The sequence below is a fragment of the Larus michahellis genome, chromosome 3 (genome assembly GCF_964199755.1).
Source record: "Larus michahellis chromosome 3, bLarMic1.1, whole genome shotgun sequence".
Classification (NCBI taxonomy): domain Eukaryota; kingdom Metazoa; phylum Chordata; class Aves; order Charadriiformes; family Laridae; genus Larus; species Larus michahellis.
In genome coordinates this window covers 43,481,934-43,509,715 of record NC_133898.1, presented here as the reverse complement: position 1 = coordinate 43,509,715, position 27,782 = coordinate 43,481,934, and the positions used below count along the sequence as shown (strand labels likewise).

The 27,782-nt window shown below is 43.8% G+C and overlaps 1 pseudogene; it reads right to left on the bottom strand.

Annotated features, from left to right (window-relative positions):
- LOC141740506 (protein ELYS-like) lies at positions 1–27,782 on the bottom strand (annotated as a pseudogene).

The window sequence follows — 27,782 nt, the reverse complement described above, 5'->3', positions numbered from 1 at the left end:
TCAACATTTTCGCATGTGCACGTTTTTTATTTGTATTCTTCCATCTTTCATTTGATAGTACTTGCTTTAAGAAAAACTACCTCTTCAAAGGTGCTGGAGTATACAGTTAATTCACCCGAGACAAAGAGGACCCTGTGGGGGTTTCATCTTATTTAGGAATGCAACATCTGGTGCACAGGACCAACAGTAATCGCAGATTACAGGAAACAAAACTACTTGTTTTATAATACTGCCTCGCTTTATGTAAAGAACACGGCGTTTATATAAAACAGGTGCTTATAGTTTTATAGCTGCATTTAGCTCTATTTAGTTAAATTTTTCCAAATATGCAGAGAACTCTTGCAAAAGAAGCGGGGTTTCAATCTCTAACGTAGAAAGCGAGAGATCGATTTTGTGTCAGCCACGTTTCTGTTCTGAAAACAGAAATGGTCTCCATTTGAGTGATGCATTAATAGTGGTACGAATCTTTTAGAATCATAGAATGGTTTGGGTTGGAAGGGACCTTAAAGATCATGTAGTTCCAACCCCCCTGCCCTGGGCAGGGACACCTCCCACTAGGCCAGGCTGCTCAAAGCCCCATCCAGCCTGGCCTTGAACACTTCCAGGGAAGGGGCATCCACAGCTTCCCTGGGCAACCTGTTCCAGTGCCTCACCACCCTGACAGTAAAGAATTTCTGCCTGATATCTAATCTAAATCTACCCTCCTTCAGCTGTAAACCGTTACCCCTCATCCTATCGCTACACTCCCTGATAAAGAGTCCCTCCCCATCCTTCCTGTAGGCCCCCTTTAGGTACTGGAAGGCTGCTATAAGATCTCCCCAGAGCCTTCTCTTCTGCAGGCTGAAGAACCCCAACTCTCTCAGCCTGTCTTCATAGGAGAGGTGCTCCAGCCCTCGGATCTTCCTTCTTAACCCCCTTTTTTCTTCAAAAAAGGAGGACAACCCAGAAAAGAGAAAGAAGGAATGTACTACAAGAGATGAAACAGCTTGGCCAGTGTTACGGCAGAGCAGCCGGGTGGCTCAAGCAGCAAAACGATGCTCTTAGGTCCAGGCAGCACCCACACACTTCAGCCAACATGCCCAGAAGGGTCACGTTAAGAGAGCATAAAGGATGATTTTCAAATTACAATGAGCAAAAAAGAAATCAATGTACACAGAAAACTAAGATTTGTTAATACGGAAGCAAAGCGACCTCATTACCTGGTCATTATAGATTTCCAGCACGTTGAAAGTGTTCTGTAAAGACAAGAAGTAATTGGAAGGTAAAACAGACAGGCAACAAACAGCAAAAGCTAGGCTCTGTATTTCAGCAGCTTAAACATTAAGTTTCTGCCCCATGACTTTTCTCTTCTCCCTGTTGCTTATTCCGTGTGCCTGCACTTCCAACGGAACCAAAGCAAGCACCGTGAGCTGCGCTGGAAAACCCGTGATTTCAGCAAAAATCCGGTACTGGTAAACCACTCTTAGAAATCCTTTTGCTCTGAAACAGGATATTTCACCACATCATTCTAGTAAGAAGCCATTTGCTACAGATAGGAGGGTTTTAAAAAATTTAAAACGGTGTTTAAACTTTGAGAGAAACTAAGGGATATTTTCAACATTTCCTACTAAAACTGTTTTCTCTTATCAGAGAAGACTTTCTAAACTCCATCGTAACATACGTTTCAATACACCATTTTATTGTATTTTTGTTGTATTTTCCCCTAGCCAAATGTGCACGAGGAAACCGCTAGCAGACCTCAGGGTGGGCTAGCCAGTGAGCAGGAGGAAAAGCCACCTCTGGAAAGTTGCGGTGTCTCAGCCAGAGGTCAGAGACGGAGCCCAGAATTGGGGCACAGACGACAGCTGGGCTCAAGGCTCTGCTGATCCTCTGGGGCTCTGCAAATGTGGCTGCGTGGGGGAACCTGCAGAGTGACAGCATGCCTCTGGTGTCACTCGTGAGCTTCAACTGCAACAAGCCAGAGAGGCGGCTTTCTGTGAGCTGCCCCAGTGCAAGATGGCAGGTGGTAAAGGCACGGCCCCGTCTCTGGCAGCCTGCGTAGCCAGCCGCGTTGCTGTCGTGCATGTGTGTGGTGCACCCTCAGCCTTGCTACTGGCCTGACCTGCAAACGGGAAAGCAGCAGCCGCATCCAAGGGTCTGGGACAGAGACACCCCCAGGTCTGGGGTGCACCAGGCCGGGCTCCTGCCGCCAGCAAGGACGAAGCCCCGGCTCAGCAGATTTGTAACAACCCTTCGCTACTTGGCAGACACCGGCATCAAGCTTTAAGCTTCGCAGTATTAAGTTCACCAACGCCAAAAAGAAACCTGTTCTGTACCAGGAAGACTACGGATAAGAAGTAAATGACTCGTGAGACCCTATGAATTGGTTTCTGCCCGTAGCTTGTTTTCCCCACCAGAAATCAACAACAAAGCTATTTACGAGTGGTTACATGGGAACTGATGAAATTGCAGCAAACAATTTTATTGAAATAACAAGCCTGAGAGTAGCGTTCCACGAGGGGAAGTTCTGATGGGGGATTAAACTGCTCGGTTATCCTCAGACATATCTGCACACTGGGCATATTCTTGCAATACGATCCATGGCTTTATCCAGTGCACTTCCAAAAGGAGAGACGAATTTTATTTCCACTGGTGGAGGTGACCTAGAGCCTCCTTTTCTTGTGGTCCTGAAAAGAAAGAGAAGTATCAAATTGATTTTTTGATTACCAACAGTATTCAGTCGAGGAAAACGTTTTGCAATGTTGGAATTACAAAATCGATGCCAAAGAATTATTTATGGGCTTCTTTGAAGATAGGGTCAAGGCAGAAAACATACAGAAACAAGCTTCCTTTTGCTTTCGTTCCTTACCAGACTGTCCCAAGCATTCTCACTCAGTATTCGCGTGAGCTTTTTGAGCGCCCCCACGCCCTGATTTTAAGAGGCACCTCTCCCCAGACAGTTTTCCAGAAGGAACCGGAAAACACGGCCAGAAACAAGACGTTCTCTTTGCTCGTTGTCTGACCCACTCCTGCCTTCTATGGGGAACTAAAGACCGTAAGAGCGTGGTTTCGTAAGGTGGAATGACAGGAGAGCACGCCATCATTGCAAAGAGTAGCACCCACTTGGCCTTTCCTAGCCCCTCCCTCTTCTGGTTCCAATAGAAAACTGAACCGTGAAGTGGGGAAAACGGTGCCCAGGAGACCAGCAAGCTGGACAGGCTCGCAAAGTCAGAGCAGAACTGTACCGCCAAGTGAGGAAGAGCAAGTGAGGTGGCCAAAAGCTGAATTGCTACCAAAATAAAGGAATGCAAGTAAGCGTTCAAAAAGCTTTTCATACTTGCTTGCTTTCTTCATTTTTGATTTTGCAGTTCTACCTCTCTTCAATTTTTGCTTTCGCACAGACTCTGTGTATTTGGCATCCTCTTCCTCTTTACTCGGAAGCTCCTACATTAAGGCAACAAAACCATTACTTATTCACAAGTTCTTACACTTCCTACAGAACACAGATGAATGTTTCTTTCATGAACAAGTCATGACAAAGGTATTGCCAAAAGCATTACAGTTTCCCTCCACAAAAACAAACCTTCCATCTCAAACTCTCACACCAACCTAAAAGCTGAAATTCAGAAATCAACAGATAACACACCCAGTACGTTTAAGGAAAGCCACTGTGCCTTTTCTTGAAGGCAAAGCAACACTTATTAACCACACTATCTTCAATCACTGAAAGTTAAAAAAAAGCCTGTTCATGCAATAGTCATTACCAAAGAGACCGACTTCAAACTGACCCAGATGAAACCAAGGACAGTGAAATGCTGCTTTTCCTTTCAGATCACTGCTGGGTGTGACGTTAGAAACATACAGTGTACTCTCTGCTACACACGACAGCTTCTGCGTTTAAGGGACAGAGAAGAGAGTGTTCAGTGTACGCCATCGCGTGCTCCATTTACCATCTAACAGGGTAAAAGGCAACGATGAGAGAAAAGCTGAAAGTTCCAGTCGGCAACACTTTGTCAAACTGGCCAGCTCTCACATCCCACAGCTCAACCCTGCACTCTAAGGAGCCGCTTGGATTGCCTGAGACAACACAGCATATTCTAAATAGCTCCACCTCGTGTTTTTATGGTGCGAACAAAGGCAGTATCTGTTACGTATTTCCAGGGACTCAGATGGTCAAGATAATTTAATCCACGTGTAAAGATCTTTTCCCAGCCCTCTAAGTTGTAGAGCTAGCCAACACCGGCAGAAGGAAGAAGCCCCTCAACAGCAGCTTCCAGTCTCCATAGAACCTGCTCATTTTCTTGCCTCCTGCTTTGTCAAAAGTTGCTAAAGCATCATATTATAGCAACACGCCATGCTTCAAAACTAAATCCAAGAAATACCAGTCTGCATAAGCTTTCCTTTTACACTTACAAATCTACGAACAAGAAAGCAGTAAGCAGTTTGCCCTAAGTTTCCCAAGTCTAGAACCATCTTCTCTACAGTGTTGGGCCAAATTCAAGTCTGCCATTCTGATTTGCAATTCCAGTTCTCAATTTAAGGAGGCAGGCAAACTCTATAAAAATCCAAATCCAAACACAGTCTATAAAGACTTTAACTGGAAAAAAAATCACTCACTGCAGCCCAACTTACCCCAACAGTCCATGCTGCGTTCGAGTTCTCCTCCCTGAATGATACTCTAGGTTTCTTTGCTCGTAAAGGAGGAGTGACCGATCGTCCCGGAGACGCGGAGGGAGTAGCTAGGGGAGTGGTGCGAAGGTTGGATCTGAGAATAGACCGAGGAGTAAACCCAGGAACACCAGAAGCAGATGTGGCCAAAACTTTAGCTCTCTAGGAAAAGAAATAAAAGCACTTAATTTAAAACCCATTAAATGTTCGAAACAGAAGGCTTCCCTTGTCAAAAGTAAGAGTTTAAATTACAAACCGAGTTTGTACCAGCAGGGAGGATGTTTAGCCTCTGCACTGCTCTTTTTCCAAAGGTACGAAAACCTTAACGATAAAAAAGCCCCGTGCTTTTTATGTCTACAAGCTTTTGGTTTGGTTGGTTGTCACTGGTGTGTTGCGTTGGTTTTTTTAATACAAACCTTAACCACAGGAGGAGTGGTAAGTAAATTCAGCTCTGAGCCTCCTGAAAAATTATTTTGTGAGATGGAACCATGCATATTTGATCTCGGTGGGCTGGATGGCATGAACGATGTGGAAGCTCTGCATGGTGACTGTGCTGCAGAACATGAAGGAACGGGATGGACCATCAAATCAGGCAACCTGTTAAGAGACACGATTTAAAAGAGGAAAACAGATAAATCAATGGGGACAAGATCATGCTGCGTTCGAGAAATCTGACATGACACAGCACAAAAACATTCAATCAACAAGAAATATGGGTAAGCCCTCAGCTGTTCAGGTGATGTATCAGGCCCAGGAAGAAGTTACAGGCATTTCCTTTTTGTAATTATTTCTCTACATTTCACACTTAATTTCCCAAATCACTGCCTCTGAGGCAAGAGTAATCCCATTTCAAGTTGCACGAGGCATGTAAGTCCCATGCCAGAAGAAAACGTATCTACATTTCTACGCGGGGACCACTTCCAATTCTCCACTTAGTCGTGTCCCTAAGTTGGCCTTTTGGAAGCATTCATTCTGTGGATGTACTATAGCTGGAACGCTTCCATGAAGATTTCGTAACTGGCGTCCCAACAAATGCATCGCGCCACTCTGCACCAGGGAGAGGATGTGTTATGGCTGGTGGTCCTGTAGCTCGAGGTCTAGAATTAAAAGGAAAATGTAACTGACTGTCATTCCCCTGAAGTCCACACGTACCAGAACTCAAGTTCATTTGACCACGCCACTCGTAGGAAAGTCATCTGACAACTACGAGCCTCCTTCCTGCTCTTTATAACTCTGCCGAATTTTAAGCAAAAAGGGCAGAAACAAAGCAGACACTGGGCAGGAGGTGGTAAAACAGGACTATTTGATCCCACAATCAAGTCTATCAATATCTGTACACCCATACCTTGATGGTAATCATGGTCTTAGTTTCAGCTACCTAAAAGCCTGTAAACACACTTCCCGGAATGTAAACATATATGTATTTGCATAAATGAGATTACCATAGCAGAAAAACTGTCTCTCCACACAGTACTTATGAAGTATTGATTCTTAAATGTAATATGTTGAATGTGCAAAAAAGCCAAAGAAGGCTTTAGTCAGGTGCACCTTCCTTCTGGCACACAACATAACGTATCTGAGCAACTGAATGGTAAGGCTGTCTGACTAAGAAGATGTGTATTTATTGCTCAGTTGCAAAGAAACTGTTTTAAGTGGGGTCGTCAATGGTGTGTAACATTGAATAGCTTCATAGAGTAGCTTTGGAGTAGTGCCATATTTTGTTCAACATTTAGCTTCAGCTGTAAGCAAAGGTGTAGAAACTTATTCCTAGTGTTTCAATGGATAGTACAAAAAGTACAGGACGATTTTTATTGAGAACTAGCAAAACCAGTTAGTAACACCTAACAGAAGCTTGCACACTTGAGAGAACTTTCTCCTGGAGCAGGCTGCAAAGGTTGGCATCCAGGCGCCTTTTGGGTACCTCCAGTGAAGGAGACCCCACTACCTCACTGCAGGCAGGCGAGTAAGGACAAAAGACCACATAACCTCAAGACAACGGTACGGAGTCAGGTGACCTTTATAACACGTAGATCAAGACTGAACTTTGTTAAAAGGCTGCTTACCTATCAACTCGTGAGAAACCGGTTTCCTGCTCATTTCCTTCCCAGACTTCTCCAGTTTTGCACAATACAGCACTGAGGAAATTTTCTCTAGTACACAAATGTCCTGCATTAGCTGGGTTTGTTACTGTGGATAATGGCGTTGGTCTTGAGACTGGAAAGCAAGAGGGGAAAAATATCAGCCTGCTGCCATCAAAGAGGTGGTTAGTTCTCCACCATATTTCCCCCCCTAAAAGTTACCTTCTCTTACGACCGACGCAGGCAAATGGTAAGGCTTGGCTCTCTCTACGGCCAGCTTCCTTTGAATTCGTGGAAGGATCTTGCCATATTGGGGTAACGCAGAATTTCGGGCAACTGCCCTCTCTCTCAAGCGAGGATCATGATCATTCTGATGAAGGAAAAGAATAAAGGAAAATATTAACTAATTACAAGTAGTTCATTGCACAGACCTCTCCGTGCTATTTCGCATTAGTGAGCAGATTTCCTCTACGGGTGTGGGAAAACACCTCCACTGCACAGAACAGCGGCAAGTTCTACCCATCCGCACACACCGATTTCACCTGGTACTTTTAGCAAAGTGGAAGGAAGACTGGAACAGCAACAGAGCCTACAACTTGAAGTTAAAACAATGCTGGCACTCTGCAGAACCTTCTTCTGATAACACCTGTTATCACGTGCAATTTTCTGATATCACCTGCAATTTGCAAACGACTTACTACATAGCAGGCTTTCCCTTGTTCTTCCTGAAACGCCAGTGCCCTGAATATACAGGACAACTGGAAATTACCCTGGACAAAATGATGTGAAGATTAAAACAAGCAAGAAAAAGCGACCTACGCACACCACCTGGCCGCATGACAGTTTTCAAATGCAGGACCTACGACTTCCAAACCACCTTAGAAGTTTGAGTCACTGGAAAACTATGATTCCAGAAAACAGCAAACGCGTCACAAATCCAGAACACAAGTTCATGTAACACAAAATGTAATCTGGCTATTTTGAGAAATAGAGGTTAGACAAGAATTTTTGTCATAAAAGCCGTGAAATGAAAGTTGTGGAATTGGAGAGCACACTATAACTCGCAGAAATTAAAAAACAAACAAAACCCACAGAAATTTAACCTGTGGATTGGCACCTAGCCTGCTCTCAGCTAGAAAAATACAGTTGCGTGCAAGACACGAGCGATGACATACAACCTACTCGTCATCCCACAGGAAGGAGTGACACAAACAACTTCCAGTAATCTAAGCCACGCATAACATACGTATCTCAATAACGGAATGGTAAGACTGGCAGATGGGAAAGATACATGTTTATTCCTCAGATGCAAACAAACTGTTCTCAGTGGGGTCAACAGTGGTGTGTAACATTTAATTTATAGCTTCATAGAGTAGCTTTGGAGTAGTGACGTATATTGGTCAACATTTAGCTTCAGATGTAACCAAAGGTGTAGAAACTTATTCCGAGTGTTTCAAAGACTGGTATGAAAAAAACAAAGCAAGATTCTGAACACCAGCGCTGCTCCTTAAAAACTTCTCCAAACACTCCCATGAGGAAAAAAAAATTCATTCCAAAAATCTGTTATGGCTCTGCCTTTTCTCTTTTCAAAGAGACGATGAACATTTTTCCTTGCTCCCACTTACTTGTTCGGTGTCTGTGAAAGGCAGCTTCAGCAAGTCTTCCATCAGGCCCATCTCCCGGCACGTTTCGTACATGTGTTTTAAGAGGTCTTCTAAGTTTGCCTGAGTGGCATGTTGGTGCAACAGACCCCAAGCCTCCACCATGCACCTGTAATTAATGTTTCAGACGTAAAGGGATGTTAATAGCATAACCAAAGAGATGCCCCAAGAGTCTTGTACTCAAAGTTTAAAGGAAGCTTAGGGGATGATGATGTCTATTCTTTGTTCTCCATTTTCACAAGATTTGCGTGATAAAATGGTGGGATATATTTCTTTACCTATTGGAGAGCAACACAGTGAGGAGAAGTTGTACTTCCCCGCTGCTTGCCGTGGGTGGCCTCATCAGCTGGATGTATCTGAGGGCTTGCCCATGCTCCCCTTGGCACAGGAGGGACTGAATAATTCTCTTATGTTGCCATGATGCGGTTTTGATTGTAGCAGGATGAAAGAGCAGGGCCAGTGAATTCTGTACGAGTTAGAGATCGGGTTTTTTACTACGTAAACACAAGCACACGCAACAAAAATCCTCAAAAGCTTCTTAAGTAAGGGTGAATGCATGTTATTAAACAAACAGAGGTGACTAATGAAGCAATTGATACAGGACAGGTAAACAAAAATGCTTAAGTACTTGCAAAAAAACCATTCAGCTAGCCATACAGAACAAAGCGAGTGTTTTAAAAGGAGTAATTCACCCTCTCCTAGGTTAATGAAAGCTCTGTCTACAAACACCACTGTTTAGAAACACATTACTAAATACTAAGCTACTCTGTCAGACAAGCAGATTATATCAACGTCATGACAGGCAAAGAACAACCTTCAGCATCAGAAAGAACATGAATGAGGTTGAAAAGTGCCTTCTGCACTCTTCTGTCTCACATCTTGCTGCTGTGCTCATGGCTTTCATATTGAAAGGACCTAAAACACTCTTTGTGAGAAAGTGCTCATCCGCTCGGGCTGCTGAAAACAACCTAAACGGAGGGCTTTGAAAATTCAGATAGCAACCATTATTACAGTTGATTTCGTCTTTAATCGATTTCCTGTCAAAGTAATTCGAACAGAATTGCAAATCATAATTGACTGCTGAAGATGTAGCAGTATTACAAAACAAGCTTCTAACATTTTAGCACTTGTTTTTAGCTAAGCACCCATATTGAAAAATCATTTTCTAGATTATAGCTTTGTACTGCAATGTATGTCTAACTCAACTCTACCATACTTACTTCGTAATCATCGTGATCTAGAAGCCAAAAACCTTCAACAAGCTTAACAAGACCCCAGGGGATGCCAAAGGCAGTTGCAAAGGAGTCGACTGAAGTCTCTGTCTCACTCGGAAAGGAACGCTTGATATCCAGCAGCAAGTAAATTGTCTGACATCAGGTATCTCATTAAGGCTAATCAGCTTGTAAGACCAAAACTTTATCACATTACCCTTAGAAAAACATAATGAAGTAAGAATAAGAATATAAAGGAAGCAGGTAGCAGAAAATACATTCAACACATTGAGCTTAATTATTACAGCAAGTAAATTCCACAGTTGGTTTTTTCCCCTCATTTCCAGCGTCTATAAAACAGTGTAAATTGTGGCATCCTTACAGGACAGCTCAGCTCCGAATGATTAAAACTGGATTTAAACCAGTATGCGGGTCACTCATTGGTAGCGTCATTTTCTCTTTCTGACGTCCGTTTTTAGGGACATCATCTAACAAGACAGCTCCGGGCTATAAGCGTTTCTAAGCCCCTTGCTCTCTAGGCTCCCCTCGCGGGTTAGGCAACAAACAGCAAAAGCAAGGCTGTGTATTTCAGCAGCTTAAAAATTAAGTTTCTGCCCCATGACTTTTCTCTTCTCCCTGTTGCTTATTCCGTGTGCCTGCACTTTCAACGGAACCAAAGCTGTGAGCTGCGCTGGAAAACCCATGATTTCAGCAAAAAATCCGGTACTGGTAAACCACTCTTAGAAATCCTTTTGCTCTGAAACAGGATATTTTACCACATCATTCTAGTAAGAAGCCATTTGCTACAGATAGGAGGGTTTTAAAAAATTTAAAACAGTGTTTAAATTTGGAGAAAAACTAAGGACATTTTATATCTTCAACCCTTATTACTAAAACTGTTTTCTCCCTATTGGAGAAGACTTTTGCAACCAAACATTTAAGAAAAAAGTCATCAAAAATCCACAGTACAAAGAAATAAAACAGCGCTTCTGTCTACAACTTAACGCTAAACTAAATGTTTTCACTTGCATCGTCTTTGAAGCATAAATGAAAAAATGTCATGAAACAGGTCAGGGACAAACACTGAAGAACATTTATGTGCATCCCCTGAAGGTGTAATAAAAATATCTAGAAAGGATACAATTGCGTGTTTGCAGTTTTCTTCAATGTTTTCTAGCAAATAGAGATCCAGCAGTGCCTGAAATGAAAAATTAACAGTTCTGAAAAAACGCCTGTCTTCCCTAAATCATTGGCTTTTGGGTGGGGTTTGGCGGGGAGGGCGGCCGTTTGTTGTTGTTCTCAGTGAACAGGACACTCACATGCAAACTGGCAGGCGGGTATTTCCCAGTTCCTCCTGCATCTCTCCGCCACAGCTTCTCCACTTGGTCTCCTAACTGGGAAACCATTCCATCAACCATCAAGCAGTCCGAGTCCCATTTTCCTCTGGAACAAAAGGTAGCAAGGATTTGGACAGAGTTAAACACTAATTCCAGCCTCCCGGTGTAACGGCTTTCCTCCAGTCTTCTGCTGACTGCAGCCCTGCCCTTTAATCTCCCGATGGCACAAAGCAGAAAAAGGACACTAGAGGCTCTGTGCTTCGAAGGAACACACGAGCCTGTATGTAAGTTACTTGAGAAGTAAGCCAAGGAAGATGAACTTTGAAGTCAATACCTCCTACCCTGCAGCTTCCACCTTAACTCACCTTGCAGCCTCTTGGTCACAGTGCCATCGCCGAAGCTTGGTCAGGTCTTTATTCAGTTTTCAGTACAATTTCCAAAGAAAAACCTATTATCAGCTAATCCAAGGCATGCCGCCTATGTGCTAGGCAGCTAGTCCAGGAAAGAGAGCTGACGTTCGCAAGTGACTTCTGTCCGACAGCCAGGAGAGTGCGAGGCGTGCCAACTCCATGTACCTCCAACCATCTTACGAAATCACACCACGTACTTGTGAGAAGGGGACTTAGGCCAATACAGTTATGACCCTCTATTACCAGTCAAGGACGGAGATGATTGTTTGTTAAAAAACACGCTTTCTTCTGCTTCCAAAACAATTGTTCTGTGAACACCCTGCTTTGCTGAACTGGAGGTGACTGATCCTGTCCTAATCACATGGCCTTTTTCAGCAGTCAGAAATTATACACATTAGCCAATGAATAAAGTAGACTCCCGAAAAATGATGATACCAACCAGTGGTACTAAGCAGCGGTAGACATCAACGTTTTAACACAGGAAAGTAACCTCTCTGTTCAACAGAACACACGTGTCACTGAAGTCAAGAGTATTGCTGGCAGCGGCATTACGCATAGCCCATGCAACTGTTGAGATAAAAGCCATTCCCTTCCACTTCTGAATTTGCCGTGGAAGTGTTCTAGAGTCTTCCTCTAGCTCTTACCTTGATAAACGCTCAAGTTTCTGTCGGTGACCAGTATAGTAGCTCTCAATCAGAGGATAATTGTAGAAAGGTCTCGACAAACGCGTATCGTCATCTACAGGCAACAAAGTAGAAGCAAGTTAAAGCAGTCATATCACACTTGTAAACGAAAATTTTTGCCTAAAGAGACAGAAGATCGTACAAGCTAAGCATCAAGAAGCCTCCAACTCTGAAAGAAGCCAATCCTCTTTCCGCCTTTGCTAAAAGAGCTCTAAGAGACAAGACTCAATTCCTTCTTGCCCCAAGTGCCGTTTCAAGGTTACAGTTCACGCAGCATTCACAACATGTAGGGTAAGCTGAAGTTCACTATAAAAAAACCCACCCAGTTCTCAAAGGGAATGGTTTTTAAACATGCCGCGTGAGCATCTGTGAGACAATTAAGGCTGACAATGGAATTTCTAATCCATCCAACTAAAGAAGGATTTCCAAGGTGTACTTTCTCCTCAAGCAACTGATAGAAAGTTCAAAACATGCAGGTAATGCTCTCACTGTAAAAACAAGCATTCCGGTACTTGTTGTTTAATAGTACTTTGTTTAAAATCTCAAGTAGTTCAAGCTGTGGACACAAGCAGCGCCTTGAAGTCAGGGGTCCATTGCTATTCCTAAAATCCACCCAGGAAAGAAACTGCCTGCCTCATTCTATGCTGTGTACTTGACAACCCAGCAAAATCTCAACTTCACCCACAGAACTTCAGCACACCCTGCCACTGAAGGCACTGCACTTGGGACTGCCGGGTCCTGCACTTGGGTCACAACAACCCCATGCAGCGCTACAGGATTGGGGCAGAGTGGCTCGAAAGCAGCTCGGCAGAAAAGGACCTGGGGGTGTTGGTTGACAGCCGGCTGAATATGAGCCAGCAGTGCGCCCAGGTGGCCAAGAAGGCCAACAGCATCCTAGCCTGTATCAGGAATAGTGTGGTGAGCCGGACTAGGGAAGTGATCATCCCCCTGTACTCGGCACTGGTTGAGGCCCCACCTCGAGTACTGCGTTCAGTTTTGGGCCCCTCGCTACAAGAGGGACATTGAGGTGTTGGAGCGTGTCCAGAGAAGGGCTACAAAGCTGGTGAGGGGTCTGGAGGACAAACCTTATGAAGAACGACTGAGGGAGCTGGGGTTGTTTAGCCTGGAGAAGAGGAGGCTGACGGGAGACCTTATCACCCTCTACAACTACCTGAAAGGCGGTTGTAGAGAGACGGGGGCTGACCTCTTCTCCCTGGTGACAAGTGATAGGACAAGAGGAAATGGGTTCAAGTTATGTCAGGGGAGGTTTAGATTGGATATTAGGAAACAGTTTTTCACTAAGAGGGTTATTAAACATTGGAATAGGCTGCCCAGGGAGGTGGTGGATTCACCATCCCTGGAGGTGTTTAAAAAAAGGGTAGATGGGGCACTTAGGGACATGGTTTAGAAGTGGCTTTTGTCAGGGCAGGTTAAAGGTTGGACTTGATGATCTTAAAGGTCCCTTCCAACCTCAGCAATTCTATGATTCTATGATTCTATGAACCAGCACGACTTCTTCCTGACGAAACCGTTACAAAAACATGGCTAAGCACGCGTTCGTGGGAGTCACTCACTGGATGGTCGCCTTGTTGCAAACGTATGACAGGTCACGCTTACCTAAACCCTCTGGAAGGAGACCGGATCGACAGAACCAGATGACCACTCGTGCATACAAAGAAATGAGGCCGGTTACCGCTTGCTTATTTGTCACGTCTGCAAAACCTGAAAAAAGGCAGGAGATGATTAGCGTTATGCAATTCCGTTCATTTTCACAAAACTCCCTTCATCCTACTAAACCGAAAGTATAAAAATAGCACATTAGAAATCTTTGTCTTTGCGTTTTTCACGCTGTATCACTTTCTTATTTGAAGAAAACCCACACTATCACCACCAAAACAAAAAGCAATCCCTATAAAGAACCAGACACACTAAAGGCTAAAATAAAAAAAAAGCCCCAAAGCCTGAACTACTAAATGCACGCAGGAATAAGACATCTGTTTCTCACGTAGCAGAGATTCTTCTGATAGCAAAGGGATATTCTTTTCTTTTCTCAATAGGCCAAGAACCATTTCTAAGAGAAAAAGCTGTAGAAACTCAAGTAACTTACTTTGCACGTTACTCGTTTACGCTTCCTTCGTATTGTTTAGCAATTTGCAACACGGTGTCTGCATGCAACTAGAACTTGCTAGCTAAGAACTCAAAGGAATAATTTTCAGCAATACCACATTCGGTTGCTGTAATTTCAGCCCAGTTGCCTACTAAGCTTCTCTCTGAATGTAGCCTCCCCCACCCCCTTGCATGAGCTCCACCATAAACTGTTGCCCTGAACTCCATGCGTGTTTTGTGGTGGTCCCAAGCGCTCAGCTTTAAGCCCCTTCTCCCAGCTAAATGTGACTGTCTTCCAATCCTCAAAAACAACAAAAGCCCATGTTGCCACAATTCCAAATCTTAATAAAACATACCAAAGATTTTGTAGCACTACTACAAACCTTTTTCAGTAAGCTCTTGTGCTTCTCTGAGAAAACAGTTTAAGACCGTGCTAAGGTTGCTCAAAAGCAACTGGCAGCGCTGGAGAGACCGTAATGTCTGGGGGTCAATGAAGTTGCAAGAGCCATCAAACAGCGGCACACCTTTTCAAGAATAAATATTAAATCGTTAGCCGACAGAGCAATTCCAGAGTTTCAAGGCGCACTTCAAGGACCGCGTGCAATATCCTATAGCGGCATATTACTGAGGAAGCTCAATCAGAAAGAACGACTTTAGGTTTGCAGAATGACTACACTAGTACTCACAGATTTGGTCAAATTCTTCCTTTGTAGAGATCACTTGGTTCCATGTCCACTCAAGAACAAACCGTAAATTACCAGCAGACCTTGGCTGCTCTTTAAACAAAGAGAACAAAAAAGAAATGAATCAACAGGCTCCAACTCAAAGAGGTACCACGTAAAAAACCAACGTTCGAAGTATTACCTTCAGATATCCAATGTTTAATGCATCCAGTCAGAAGTCCCACAGAACCTGTCTGGACAGCAGCTGACAATACTGCTTCCAGCTGCTCCTCCTAAACGTAACAGACAAACTCAAATGAGAATCTTACCTACTTGCACCATGTGAACCATCAACAGTAAATGTTTCTTTCTAACTGCATACTCATTCAGACATCACAAAGTCAATCAGGACACAGGCCAGGAATGCCATGTCCTTTCTCTTAATTCCAGCCACAGGCTGGACTGCTCACTGCTCTGAGGAACACATTAACACACTTTTCCTCTGACATTTCAACTTACTGCAGCCTAATTCTAATCTTTCTTCGCGTGCCTCTGCATTACAGTCTTCACGTACTGAGTTCCAACTTACTACGTCCAGAAACATCCTCTGCTAATACGCGTTACACATCTGTGCATATAAGTTTGCCATCAGGAACGCAGGAAGGGGACAGGACAAACACAACTGTGCAACGTTTGCATGGAAACAGTGAAGCTACGGCCAAGCAGCTTTCTAGACTATGAAGACATGAAGCAGTTCTGACACCCAAAACACTACGTTGGAATTTTGTAACGTGACAGAAAAGAAGCGAAACATTTACATCCTAATGGCTTAAATGTTAGGCTCTTCAAATACTGTATTATAGTGTAGTGGTAATCCTTACAAGGATAAATCACAGGTATGCACAGACGCGCGATATTAAGTAGTAGCTTATCTCAGCTGGTGTTCTCGTACTTCTCTCAGGTGAGAGGACCCTTCGTAAGTTTTTACTTTGGTTTTTGGGATGGGATTTGTTTGGTTGGTTGGGTTTTTTTAAACTCATTCAAAAGTATCTTTCCCCTCTAGGCAAAATCATGACATTCAAAGCGACTTCTACACATGTAGAACACACATGTGATATTGCCATCTTTTTCTGAAAACTGGTTTCAGACAAGGAAACAGACCATTGGCCAGCTTGCCAAGAAATTTCTTTGAGCTACCACACTGTGCAGAAGCGTTCATGTCCTAACACACGTCCACAAATGTGGTGACGAATGCAGGAGACAGGAAGAGGAGGGCAGCGGGAAGGCTGCTCTCCCCTTCCTGCTGATTGCTCCAGGGAAAGGTTGGTGCATTGCAAATGGAAAACCTATGGCAGGGGGAGTGAAGTCACTGTGGTGGCATAAAGCACATAGAAGGTAGCGAGTGTCATGAGATAAAGGTGATTAAGGTGTTGCAGCTGCAAGAGGGCAGTCTCAGAGGAGCAAATTGGGCTACTGCAGCACAAGGCAGAGGCTACAGAGCTGAAGATCCGCCCGGAGAGGATGCAGAAAAGGCTACCGATGAAGGGAAAACGAGGGCAAGCCGTGAAGAAATTGCCAGGGAGAGCTGACAGCAGTAATCCTTTACCACAGCCCACTTCCTTGGAAGCAAATGACCACGTACAGTGCAGCAAGCCGACGTCTGCAAGAGCTCGCATCCCAGTGAGACGCCCCCATCGTCGGCTACTGCACTGAACCACTGCTTTGAGAAACTGACAGGGATGGGGGTTACTCTGGGGGACACATGCGTTATGTTGGGCATGACCAGCACTGACTGCACGCTTCCTTGTGCGCATCTGTGTGTGGCACCGAATTAAGAGAGGGGTCTCTAAAGACAGATCTCTTAGGGCTGTTCCCAGTCAAAGTCACTACTTTGGATCTAAGGATACGATTACTTCTGCTAGCTCAGGTCACGCCTGTATTTCAACGAAACTTTGAAAAGAATCCAAAAATTGGAGTATCGTGTCTTGTAGCCCCTCCAGCCCTGTCAGACCAGATGGATGTATTTCCCCCTTGATTCCCTCATAGGCACTCACCTGACTCAAACTGGATGGCTGGACATCAACTGGTCTTGGAGACAGCAAGCCAGCTACAAGACACCTATTGTAGCTATCCTGAATGGCTTCCCATATTGAAGGACCAGATTTCTTCAAAAAATTCAAGGTCTGAAACATCAATCGAAAACCACAGATTAAGACAGCATTGTTATTCCGTCACTACGCTTCTGGATAACCTCTAAAAGGAAGAATCTAAATGTTCACTGACACCGTCAGACAGCCTGAACCACTAAGATGCTTTAGGTTAGCAATCTGCGTAATTAAGTCTTTTCTACCTTCTCTGTCTATACACAGGCCTTGCTCTTTCCCTCAACACTGACACAAAATACATTCTATATAAGCTCAGCTAACATGCAGCTTCACGCTTTGGAAGATCCTTTCCATGCCTATTCGTATGGAAGCCGATTCATGTTGGAAACATTTAGTGAGCTGAAACTTCACTCAAAATTATCTGTCACAATCTGTGCCGTGGCTCAGAAGTTATAATTTGGCCGAGTTTGGGAGAAAACAAAATTTTCACTCCTCAAACAGTTATGTGGTTTTTCATTTTCTCCATTCCCTCCTTTTTCAAGAGAATCGGGGATCAAAACTCTAACTCAAGACTATGCAGGCAGTTCGACTGAGGGGCAATAAAGAAGTAACACCTTTCCCCGCCTTCTACAGTGGTTTTGTTCTTGCTCCTGGAGCAACGTTGCATTCCTTTCTAGACATTCAATCCCCGATCGTGCTTCAAGAGGAGACAACGGCAGTTGTACAGTCCCAAGAGGGGACCTAAAACATTACCATTTGCATACAACTGGCGACAGGATACAATTGCAACTATGCGTGTGGACGGGCAGGATGAGCATGAAACGGTCCCTAACACGGAAAGCAGTGCAACAGAAAACTTAGAAAAGCTACATCTCCTGCCACTCGCAATAAAGATACAGTAAAAGATCACCTCCTTCTGGAAGCCGGTGCAAGTCATGTGAACGACTCCGGAGGTCAGCAAGCACGTACCATCTGCAGAAACAGGGAACGTTTGACAACCTTCCGTACTCTCACAGTTATGCCACGACCAGTTTACAGTTTTTACACACCGGTATCTAGAAACATATAACTGAGTGCTTTGAGCTTCAGTTCACAGTCATTTCAGGCTATAACCAGCACCACTTCACCGGCTACATTACAAAAGCACCAAAACTCAGCCGGCTGTCAGATATGTTCCACAATAGCAAATACCTTGTCAGTACAACGTGATCAGAGTTGGGTTTGGGGGGGACTGGGTGTTTTTTTGGTTTGGTTTGGGTTTTGAATGACAAACAATGACTGAACAAGAGAACCAATGAATGGCATTTGACCTCATTTTAAGCTTATCACTCTCAAAAGCAGTGAAATACCTACCAAAGTTATAGTTGCCTGGATGAAAAAACCGCTCAGGTGGTGGATAAGAAGGAGGAACTCCCCGACTTAGACTCCGCTCATGGACCAGAATATCCAAAAGGAGCTTCGGAGAAGTCACGCTCACTACGGTATCCAGCGACCACAGTGCAAAATAGGGGCACTCATGAGGGAATTCTTCCGGCCTTAAAGAAAACAAGCGCGTAAGCTAAATGCCGACATTCAAATGAATTATTGGCAGGCATATGGAAAACTACTGAAGAAAAATCTACCTTAGTGAATCTGGCATTTGAGCAGAATACCAGCGATTAATGTCAAATACACCCAGGTAAGTAGATGGTTTTCCCTGACCGTACGTATTCACTTGCCAACTGAAGACTGAGACACTGGTGTCAGGAGACGTGACTGTAAAAGACAAGACATTGTTTCTGACTTGTAGAAAATACGATAGATCCGATAGTTTTAAAACACCACTTTCTATTTTGGCTTCATTCTGTTCTGTCACTCGTGAAACACAACACTTCCTAAGAGTGATTACAGTAATTACGGAATAGCAAACATCTCTGTGATAGGTTTCAGTCACACTGCCCCTTTTTCTTGTCCCCTCGTCCAGATCACTGGTCAAGATACTAAAGAGAAGTGGCCCCAGTGCAGTGCCCTGGGGAACAGCACTTGTGACGGGCTACCATCTGGATGCAGATGCGGACATCGGTTTGAAGAAGGGAAAAAATTCTGGTAACATTCCTAAGCAATGGAGAGTTTGAACTTCTTGTTCAAAGATGGCAGCTGGAGGAGTAAAACGACTGACCATCATCATACAAACGGCCCCACCATACATCGCGATAGCATGTCAGCAAGCATAAAATAAAACCCACTTTTTCCCTTAAAGAAGTCCCACATAACTTAAGCATCCATTTTTTCTTCGTAAATAATCCCAACAGTCTAGTCTATGCAGATAGGCAAGACTTTCAGACTGTGGGGACAGAACAGCATTCGTTGCTTAGGTTCCAAAAGCACTTCTTTTAAAATCACCAAACACAGACATCAGAACAAACCTTCATTTACGCTATCCTCTCCGTCAACGTCGCTGCGGAATTTTTCGACAGTCTGGCAGCTGATTAATTTAGTACTAGTCTGGCCTCTCAAGGGAAAGACTCCACCCGTGAGATCTAAACTGAACTTTTTGCCACGGTATTCCAAAACCTGGGGGAAAAAATCAGAGAAGAGAGCAAAGGTCATTCTAAGAGAAAAACATACATTATGGCTAAATATGAAAGACAGTCTAACAGAATAGGCTTATTATACTGTGTATTTCGCATGAGCCTATTTCTGATGGTAAATAGAAACTACGCCTGACATGCAAGAGAATGCAGTGTCAAATCGTAACGGGTAAGTTTGGCTGTAAAGGCTTTGCACTTTTTCAAAATTTAGAATTTCCCTAACATTATTCACATCTAAACATGTTTTGCAGAATTCCTTGCGACATCCAAGAATGTTCTTTATAAAAATAAATATATCGCTACAAAGAGATATCTAAAATGATGCAACACACATGCATGCAAAGCTCTTTGCTCCATGTCTTGATTGCAGAACTGATGAAGTTAGAGAAGCCCCAGCATTCGAGCAGCTAAAGCTGTCAAGAGGTATTTTCTATGGGCACACCACCAGAGTGACCGTGCACCCCTCTCTAGTTACTGTGAGAACTTCATACTGATTAGCAATCTTCTTTCAAGCCACGTAAGCTATGACAGCTCCTCCTCTCATCTTGTCAGAGACTAACGGGTGAAATATCCCTCAGCTCCTTCACCAAGCACAGCCAACAGCAAAAGGGAAAACCAGAAAGGACACCGGGTGCACGTGGCCAAGGCTTTTAGCATCACGAATTACTACACAGTAAACAAACTAATTTTGAGATACACAGAAACCCCGGCACGATTGTGTTGAACCTCTGATAGTGCCATTTTTTAAGTAAGCGTGAAGTGAAATACCGTCTTTCCAAATACAGCATTCATTCAAACTGTCTACCATACAACACATGAACGGGTGTACTGGGGACAAATAGCAGCTCTATAATTAAAAAAAAAAAAAAAAGAGGGAAAAAGAAACCCAACCCACACAACCCATAAACTGATAACGCCACATTCTACCCAAGTTTCCTAAACTTGCAGAGCTCTGAAATGAACTGGCATGAAACCACACATTCCCGTATGATCTCATAGGATACATCTAATTCACCTAATCTGAGAAGAGGCGAGCTTTCTCTTAATGATTCCAGGAAGTGTTACAAATAAATATGAAGGTTGTCTAAAAAGAAAAATTAAATAATTAAAAAAAGTCTTTCATAACTAAAAAGAAAATGCTTCTGAAGCAAAGCAGTGCATTTTAAACTTTCCACGCCGGGCAAAGTCATTCTAAGGAACTCCATTGTATGGGAGATGTTAAGTAACGACTCCATTGACTAGCAAAACACAAAAACAAGTTTTCAAACGAGATGCACTGGTCAAACTCTGATATCAAAGTAGAGAGTGTATACTCTGCCCATCCGCAAGCATTGTGCAGAACGAGGGTAAAGATGCGCTCTACAATCGTGATTTGATGCACCAGATTTAGCAACTGCTGCGACAGTACAAAAAAGGTCTTTGGAAGCATTACTTAAACATACCTTTCTGTTTAATTACTTAAGCAGACTTAAACCAGCCTTGAAGGCAATGGAGACGAGAGTTTGACACGCATATAGAAAAACACAGTACCACATGTTCCATAAGTCCTATTTGTGACTTTTACCATGACACACAGTCAAAGAGGCACTGCTTCATAGCCTCAAACCTAATTCCTGGAACAAAAAGCACTGCTGTATTGAAAAAGTCTTTTGAGCTCCTGTGAACTCTATCCAATGAACAAGGATCAACAGCAGATTCCTCCTTCTTTACTCAAACTTGGCCTAGCAAACGGGAGACACTTAAATTTTCTACCCCTGAAGATGGACAAGAAACTTGACTCAGACAGCCATGCAGGCAGACAGTCATGTAGTACTAACCAATCTGTGACTACAAGGAAGTGTTCTGAGACTAAAAGTATCCGCTGTGGAGCACAGGTCCCGCACATCAACAAAGATAAAGAGATAGCATCCAGCACGCGATGAATCACTGGAAGATCCTTCTACTTGGTCACCGTGATAGATAATGCATTTTAAAGAAACACCACCTTTTCCAAACACCTAACCTCTATCTATGCAAAAGCAACAGTGGCAAATGAGGAAGCACCTTTCCTACACATAAGCAAAACACTCAAAATCTAAATTAATCCAAAAAAATCAAAAGGCACAGTCCCTACAAAAACCAGAGTACCACGATACAAGAGTCACCCCTGTTTCGTTCCATAGCTATTGAGAATATGCAAGAGAAAGTACCAAATCAGGAGGAAAGACTTGCTCTGAACTAAGATTACTGTCCCCTCAAAAAGATTTTGGAAGACTTCCAGGCGTACAACTGAATGGAATTACACATCTAACAGATGCGCCTTGTCTCTGTTAGCTATCTGAGATACAAGGATACCTCACATCTGTATTTTAAACGCATCCTCCTTGGAGCCAGATCTAACATTTAGGTACACTCTTCTGACCAAATTACATATTTTCCTGGCTTTAAGAGTAGATTGAATAGGTCACCCAGCCAAAAAGAAGAACGAGTTATCTTTACAGCTACTAAGTGTCAGGATCAACACTGAAGAGACACTGTAGGTGCATTTCATGTGAGAAGTCCGGCTGACAAAGCTCTAAGGGAAACCAAGAATATAAAACTGAAGATCAGCAAAGACTAGAGTATGACTGTATTTTAAGAAAGGGAGAGAGACAGAAGCTTATTCAAGTCCGAAGCTTGGTTAAACCAAGCGATTCAAGGCCCAATCTTCTCTTCCTACATGCCATTCGTTTGGTATTTCAGAATAATTTTATTTGCAAAAGCCGCGTCCTCTTCAGGAATTTCATTTATACGGGCTCTTTGCAGATGAATCTAGCTGGAACACACGACACTGCAGTATAAAATGGTACGCCTTCTTTCCAAAAGGTATGGACAAAGGCCGTGCCCAAGAAGACTCAGCAAAACATTATTATTTTTTCAGCCAGCTCTGAAGTTTGATGGTAAATCTCACCCCTGTAACTCAACTGATACTCCCTTAGAGAAAATTACTATTGTCTGCTTTTCCCACGCATGCACCTCTTACCTCATACATGACTTGTCCTGAGGCCACGCGTTTTCTGTCACCAAACGCTAACTGCAGCAGGTGTAAACTCACCACATCGCCTTCGCTGAAAAAGGGATAAATTATGAAATTTGGTTACAAAGCTGCTTTATAGTCCTCATTGTCGTGTTAGTAGACCTAGACGTTTTCTTAATAGCATGCTCCCGCTGAAAAGAACACCACCTCTTCCCAAAACATGATCATCGGCCACATTTAGCCACTGAAACATGAAGGAGGGCGTTTTGACACTAACAGCTTCAGGGGCAAAAGCCAACCGTACAATTGGAAAGCTGTAATATGTTGTATGGACTAAGAATTGTTGGAAATAGTTCTTCACAATGAAGAGTTCTCCATCAAAACTGCTTTGAAGTCAAATTTTAAAAGACTGCCACTCTACCAACAGCTGAGCTGATGGAATCGCTTGCTGATGCAGAAAGAGAGATCTCTCTGCCCTTCCCTTACCACCAAAGTTCCCCTCCCCCTCTTGCACACCCTGCACCCTTCCAAGTCCGATTTGATTCAGCAGAACAGCAGGAACCCATTGGCTTTTCTGCTGAATCGTTTTCTGCCAGGGGAGCTGCACTGGCTCACCAAGGCTCCACAGACTGCTGACGCTGGCACAAGGCCATCGGCAATACTGTCACCGCCGCCTTTAGGGGCGGCAGGCTGTTCTGTGGGCACGTCTGGTGTTCTAGATCTGCAGCCTCAACTGCTCCTAGTGGTATTTTAATACCACGGTGTGACTATCAAACAAATGATGAAGCGGTCATCGAGGAACAAAAGCAAACCATTTGAGAATGCGAGCAGAAGAATATGGCCACTGTTGCTTTGCCTTCTGACAGAAGGCAGGAACTAGTAGGTCCCTCTTCACGTCTGGTAAATCCTGTAAAAATTGCATTCTAAGTTTAACACCTTCCGTACCGGAAAGAATCACAGACACACAACAAATACACATGTTCAACTGTATGGGAACAAATATCCTTAAAAACAAAAAGAATTAATTCAGTGGCTGATAGTTAAAGTTTTTATTCACCTTTCCTGCGTAGACTGAACAGCCCACAAGTAGCAACAATTGCGAGGATCATTCTCCGGCTCTTGAAAAGTGACAGCATAGACAGGAATCCTCCCTCCTTCAAGCTGAGAGTGGTGCCTACAGGTTTAGGGGAAAAAAAAAGCAAAACGAAAAAGAAAACAAAAGGTGAGCCTAGTGGCCCAAACACAGGTAGTTTCTCGTTTCTTGGACTACGTCAAGCATTGTTCTTCCTGACTTCTGAACCTTATTTGTACCTCCACACTCTACTCTTGCCACCTAATTATTCCTCCACTGCCTATTTATGCATCCAACAGCTTCTGGGGAGTCAGTGCAGATCTGCTGAAGGGAATCCCAACCAGAAGTTAGCCAAATATTTCAGGTGAGATTGCTCCTTCGGCCAAAGCTGACATGCAGGAAAGAATACATTTTTCAGGCACAGGTCAGCTATTGAGTTTTCATGTCTCACTAGTTTCACCCTGGACACTTTAGAGAATATCGGCACCAAAATCACATCACTGACATACTTCAGCCTTTCAATGGATGCCCCAGTTGCAGTAACCGGTTCTGAAAACCCCAGGAAGCATGCTTCCCACAATTCCTCAATCCACAGGCACAATAAGGAAAACAATCCTAGTCCACTGGGGAGAAGGCGGACCACTTCATCCAGGTATGACTGAAAAGTTACGTCAGAAGAGGATTTCTGAACGTGCCAAGATTATACTCATACTCATTTCAGTCCCTGAAAAAGTTCTCTTTACATCCACATACTTCCTTAAGCAACAAATCGAGAGCCCCACACCTCCAGGCATGGCCAAGTGTAAAGGCCTACTTACTCTCTCTTCAAAGTTTTCATATTCCAGAGCGACAGGTAGCCATCCGAGAAACCCACAACGAGCTGGTTGCTTCTGCTTATGTAGCACAGGGCTGATACTGCTGTTCCGGAAGCATTTTGTAGTTGAAAACAGAGACACCTCCATTCGCTGGTCGCAGTTTCTCTTCTTTGTGCAACTTCAGCAGGATTTTTAGTGACAACTTCTAGGTCTACACACACAAAACCAAGCAATAAATGAATACGTTATGCCACTTAGGCTGCATTTTAGGCACTGACGTGACAACCCCTATCATCTAATGCTACCGTGCCAGGCAAAATAGCCATTTATGCAACACTTTTTTTTGCCATTTCCATTATGTATGTCTTCAAAGAACATAAGAACTCTCGGATCAGACAAGTATTCTCACTCACATTTGAAAGCTGGGTAAAAGCGTAACCTTAATAACGTAACCAAATTCTTCCTGGACTCTGAAAAGCAGGAGTTTGGGCCTCGTGATGAAATTTGAAGTGGCACCTCGTGTTTGAAGTGGCACCAATTTCTGAAGCTGCTGTTGTAATAGCCAAAACGGTGTATGCAATCTGAGTACACCTATTCGAGATTTCATTCATCCAAATGCATGGGTGTTGGTAAGTGGGGTTTATTTTAAAAAACAAGCCCAAAATTTGCCCCAAGTCAATTAACACAAGCAGAAGAGCATTCCCAGGAAACAGGGCTCCTCCAACACAACTTCCTACCAGGCGGCCGCACCGGCTCACGTGGCAAAATTCCTACACCTCTCTGGCAAGAATCATAGTGGCACAGGGATCTTGGTGGGAGGGGGCATTTACAACACTGGGAGGAGCAGTCAGACACTCCCAGGTTTAATCAGGTCAGGACTATACGATGTCAAACTGCCACCTGTAACCAGTCGTCAGAAATGTCTGACACAAGGGTCTTCAAAGTGGGATGCATACTGTTTCGTTAGAAGACAGAAGTTTTCTTGCGTTTAAATTCATGTGGAAAAACTGCAGGCTTACCCAATGCTTCGATATCATTCTGAGTGCAGGAGCAATCATCCAAACTAAGGTCAACCAGAAGTAGATGGCCAGCATCTGTAGCCACTGCTGCCACCCCAAAGAGCCATCGCAGACTCTGATGGAGGTGCTGAGTGCTCACGCTGGGTCCTCCGTGATTCGCTATGGGTTCTATAGCGGTTACCTACAGGAAAACTACAAGTTACTATTTGAGCTCTTTGACAAGCTCAATAGAAAAAGTAAATACAGGAGCATCAAAGCATTGTTTGCAATTAGATCAAGAAAAGAGACAAAGACAAAAAAGCCCCGTACAAAAACCTGTTACTGCCTTCCATTTACTAGATTTCCTGCGGGTAAGTGACTTAACTTCAACTTAAATGGGGCATTCTATTAGTACAGCTTAGCAATTTCCATTTCCTACTTCGCAGTAATTAACTGGAGGAAAACACAGAAAATCAGTTATACGCAAGAAACTTTATCGTATTCAAGGGGCTTAAGACAGACAAACACAACTACATCGAGGTCTCCCACCGCTCACAGCCCACCAGCACCGCGATACGGTCTATGCCTTCTTTGACAAACGGGCGTTAGGATAAATCAGGGCTCGAGAGTCAGACGAGGCAGCGGCCAAGTTGCATGGGAGACACACCATTTCCATGGGAGTGAAACGTATTTAGAAAGCGTTGAAGGGAGAGACCAGCTTAGTAAAATTCACACTAGTCCGCATTTAGAAGAAAAGTAACAACCACATAAAGGAAAAGAAGCTTTAAATGCACACCAGCGCTTTCACGAATGTTGAGAAAAATGTTAAAAGCCAGCCTAAAGCAGCAGCTTCTCAGATAAAAAGGTGACTCCACCTAAAGGAGGAAGCGCGCACTGCTCTTTCACGTGCCCAGCAGTCTGCACACAACTGTCTCACAAGGCGAAGACAGACCTTTCAGCACACGTTGCAGCACATCCCAGGACAACACTGACTGCTAGAGCAGAGACACGGTATTTCTGATGGAAATCAAGCAATTAGGGCCAAAAAAAGGTGCTTTTCAATGCCTTTTTGTGGAAGGAGAGAATCAGGTAACTCTGTGCTCTACAATAAAACCAGAAAACTTGTTTTACTCTCAGCAAACTCCAACAATAATGGCACATTAAGCCCAAGATTTTACAGCAACACCATCTTGACTGGATACTCTCAAGTGACAGGATGTTAACGCACGATAGAAAAAATACCTCCTACAAAGAGACGCTCCAAAGCTTGTCCTAAAACAGGCCTACGCAGCACCTAACAACATCAAAGCTTCGTTTCTCCAATTAAAAAGTACCTACCCTCCCGGGAAGAACAACTGCTTTAACCACTCTTGAGAGTCCAAGGTCGTACAGACAGAGAACACTTCCCTCTGCGTCTTCCAACCCAACCAGCAGTCCAGTTCTCTTCTCCCAGGAAAACTCCTTCACCACACGAACAGTGGGAGGCTGTTCATTGACTCCACTGAAACGGTACGCAGAGAGCCGCTCTCCTGTCACAGAGTTCACCACCTCAAGGTGAGGACCACGTGCCAACCACGCCAGGCCGTTTCTCCCTGTGAGAGAAAAGAAAGAGGACTGAAGCAAATGTCCAACGGAAGACTGAAAACAGCTGAAAAAAAATCACAGTGCCTGCCCCTTTCCTTCAATAAACGTACCTAGCAGAGGAAGACCGACCTACCTCATTCTAGTCAATGATTCAAAATCACCCGTTGAAATCCCCAAGCAATCCCTCCTAAAATTAACCACCTTGTTATTTTGCATTTGTACTTGTCATTCCCGCACCGAAGAATCTGGGTTGTTTGGGATAAAGATGACAAGGTCCTGATCGACAGCCTTTATACCATATTCACCTTGGTTTTGCTAGAAATGATCTAAACGCATATGGGAATACAAGTCTTAGAGCGTAGAGGAAGAATCGAAGGCATTTTGTTTCACTGAACTACTGCCAGCCCAAAGGAAGTATGAGCTCAATCCCTGCATTTACACTCAGGTAGATAGATTCTACCTGGTCTTAACAGAAGCCTAGACCTCCAGATAGGCACCCAGCTCTACTGTCACATCACCTGGAAAGTCCACTTCAAAGTTTAACTATACTCACGTTTTAATATTAGCATTTGTCATCGCTGAAGCACCCTTTTTGTTCTCTCTCTCTAAACAGGATGCCTCTTAACAGCACCAACCTGACACAGCTGATACGATGACCTGAGGCTTCAGGTAGCCTCCAGGCAAGAACAACTTTATACCGAGACCAAATTTAAAGGAAAATGCTCACCTCCAGAAAACCTCCCGCACAGCACAGAGCCGAGGGTTCCCTCATCTTCCCCAAGTGCCTGAAGAGTCACCTCTGGAAACTGCAGCAGGCTGCTCGTTACCTCAGCTGTTAGGTCTCGCAT